The sequence below is a fragment of the Tupaia chinensis genome, unplaced genomic scaffold (genome assembly GCF_000334495.1).
Source record: "Tupaia chinensis unplaced genomic scaffold, TupChi_1.0 Scaffold146054_1, whole genome shotgun sequence".
NCBI lineage: Eukaryota > Metazoa > Chordata > Mammalia > Scandentia > Tupaiidae > Tupaia > Tupaia belangeri.
In genome coordinates, this window is record NW_006205910.1 from 16,732 (window position 1) to 20,248 (window position 3,517).

Consider the following 3,517-nt stretch of genomic DNA (forward strand, 5'->3'; position numbering starts at 1 on the left):
TTCTGAAGATGTTATCCTCTCCAATATCAGCTTATTTAAAAAGGTGATTATAAAATTTTTAAGGAGCCATATTGAAATTTTAACTCATTGTGATTTATTTCCTCACTATAAAATAAATATTAGAAAGAAGTAAAACTATGGACTTGCTCTAAGTGGTACCTCTTATTGTTATTGAAGCAGCTGGAGTTAGGTCTCAGTGACCACACCAAAGTTCAGGTGCTTGCTGTTGAAGAACTAACATTTGAGAGACAAGTACTGATGAAAAGGAAAGGTAGTTGGGACCAGCAATTAGCATAATGGCTATGTCGCTGGACTCCCATGTAATTGACCACACTTTGAGTCCTGGACCAGGTGGCTTAAACTCACGTGGGGCATGTGTGTGTGCATGCCCAAGATCCCCAGAGGAGAAAAGAAGGGATTGTGTCATGGCCATCACCCCTGGGGTGTGATTTCTGACTTTCTGGCTAGTGCACGCACCCTATAGCCAAAACCTCTCAAAAAAAAAAAAAAAAAGGAAAGGTAGTTTTATTCCAGAAACTTTGACCTGAAAAGATGGTAAACTAATGCTCAAAAGACATCATTTAGGAAAAACTATCTGGCTAATGAGAAACACCTACTGTGGCATCTCTCTGAGAAGAAACAGCATCAAATAAATGCCAACACTGCTAGCACTGCGGTGATGCAAGACTGACAAACTGCAAGAAATAGACTGGAAGCTCCTATTGTACTGAATCTCAGTTTAGAGATATAAAGGATGAGTCAATGATCTGAACATAGAGATGCTCCAGAGTCCTGTACACCACAAAGGAGAAGGGGAGAGGAACTATTCTCCAAAACTACATATTTCATACACCAACCTCAGATCCTGGCACTCTTCAACTGCATAATAAAACTAGCAAGGAGCCAACACTCATCATAGAAAAGTATAAAGTTAAAGCACTTCAGTGAAAACATTAAATTTTCTTCACCAACCTGCCCTAAGAGCTTGGCACTATCTTTAAAGTGAACCAGATGGTAGAGTATAGAATATTATTAGGACCAATCCTACATCTCCACAGTTCTGTGGGTTGAAAGACAATACAGAGGAGTGCAATCCTCTGTTATTGGGAGAAACGAGGGGAACATCCCCAATGACTGAAAACTACCAGCTCTTTTGCGCAATGTAGACCAAGAGCCTTGTGCATTCCCACCCCCACTCGTAGTATGTAGGAAAGTACCAACCCCATCAAAGACTGAGAGATCTGGATATATCCTCCAACTAGCTGGCAGGCCTACACTATCCCTCTTTTCAGACTCAAGTCTCAGGGAATGACTACTTTTCCCCTCTAAGGTCACCTGCAGTGCAGCCCTTCAGAATATCCCTGAACTGTTAAGTGTAGAAAAAGCAGAGAGGAGGGTATCTGAGAAATGGGCACCAGGGGCTGCCATCTCTCTTACATGGAAGATGACAGAGCACTGCCACAGGACATCCATAATCCTGGAGAATACCATCTAGTCACCTAGCTGCTAACATGAGTTATCTTGGATCTTATCAACCACTGGCTGATGCCAGGCACCCTAGATATGCCACACTGGCCCCACTTGATCCTCTGAGACTCAGAAACATATTCTTCAGGAGGCTGCCTTATCAGGGCCACATTCAAGTTTTGTAGAACCCCTGTCCCACAGGCTTTACTGACTACACATCTGGGTTCAAATGTACCCCACCAAATTTAGTTTGCCTCTGGCTCCTTCTAACACCCTCTCCAAGACTACCTTTGAGTTTTGTGGGTCACCCTGAGCCCTCCTAGTCCAGTCACCTAGGCTCTGCTTGGACCTAAAAGACTTGGCTCACCTACAATCATTGTGGGTTATCTCCCCTGAACGCTGTTCAGGCTTAGTTGGACTCACTGGCCTTTGAGCATTGCAAGGCCCCTCACCTGATTCTGTTCCACTTAGATCCACATGTTCTGCCTTCCTTCTGCTTAGTCCTGTCCACATCTTGGCATAGTAGGCTTCCCTACTCAAGCCCCATTTAGATGTACTGGTCTCAAGGAGAGCTTAACCTAAGCCTGGTTAGGACACACTTGGAAGCCATTCTGTGCTGCTAATCTCTGGGTTTTATGAACTTTCCTGCCCACATCTTACTGGGTCTCCACTGGCCTCATCTTAGAGTCTCGCAAGGTGACTTTTCTGGACATGCTCAGTCCTGCTTGTCCTGCCCACCTCTGTACCTCACAGGATCACCACTCCTAGTACCACATGAGTCCTATTTTCCCACTTCTGTCCTTATCCCTCAGAATCCTACAGAAATCATGCCCAAGACTTGCTCACTCCAAACAGTATGAAGTACTCTGCCTAGTGTCCCCTTCCTCTAACAGGTACATACACATTCTTCCAGGGTCCACTGAGCCCTGGTAAATGATTAGCCCTGCACAGGGCCCCATCTGAGTCCCACTAATCCATAGCTTTGGATAGAGGCACAGAGTCCCCTTACCTAGCTCCAAAAACAATCCCCTCCCATCTAACATAATCTTTGATTAAAAATAATAATAATAAAAGAAGAAAGAAAAAAAAACTCAATGAGAATCAATGCTGAAATGGTCAACTACTACTAAATTCCAAGTGGTCAACTTCTACTAAAGGTCACAGTCATATGGAATATAATGTAAAAATACTAAAAAAGAATAGTAATAAAATACCACCACTATGTGGTATTTACTACCATGCAGGTAGATAATGAGGTGGTTAAAGGTACTGGACTTTTACATGGCCAATCGTGGTTTGAGTCCTGGACTGGATGGATTGCTTTCTCACTTTCCCTCTCTCTGTCACTAGTCAAATTGAAAAATAATGTTAAATAAGGTTAAATAAACAAATAAATAGACCAATAAAGAAGGTACTCTTCAAATCAGGAAGGAATACTCCGTGAGATGCCTGAAATCCAAAGGAATACAAGAAACATAAAAATAAATAAATAAAAGTAAAATAAAAACCCAAACCAACAGGAAGGAAATATCTCACTTCCAAAAGAACATACTAACTTCTTTCTAATGACTAAAGTAGATAAAATGATATAACTGTTGGATACCAAATTCAGGAAATTGAATATACCAAAACACAATGAGATGCAATAAAATTTCAGGAGATGAGAAAACCAATGAATGACATGAAAAACCTCCAGAGAGATAATTAGCTTTAAAAAGAATTAAAAAAAAGAGGGGCAGAAGGTGGCATGCAGGTTAAGGTGCTGGATCTCACATGGCCAACACTGCAGTTCAAATCCTGGACCCCAAAGCTTCAAAATCACACATGTTTGTGTACGCTCAAAATTCTGTACAGAGACTAGGGAGGGAATTGACTAATGAGACAGCTGATAAAGGTCACAATATGTAGGCTCAGAAGTTTACACCTTTAAATCAAATTCCCTAGCAACACATATTGGGACCTCATTTGGGTCTGAAAAATAATTTACAACATCAGTTTTTGTTCACAGGTTATATACTAAGGCTAGTATTGGTCTGTTATAGGGTTTACA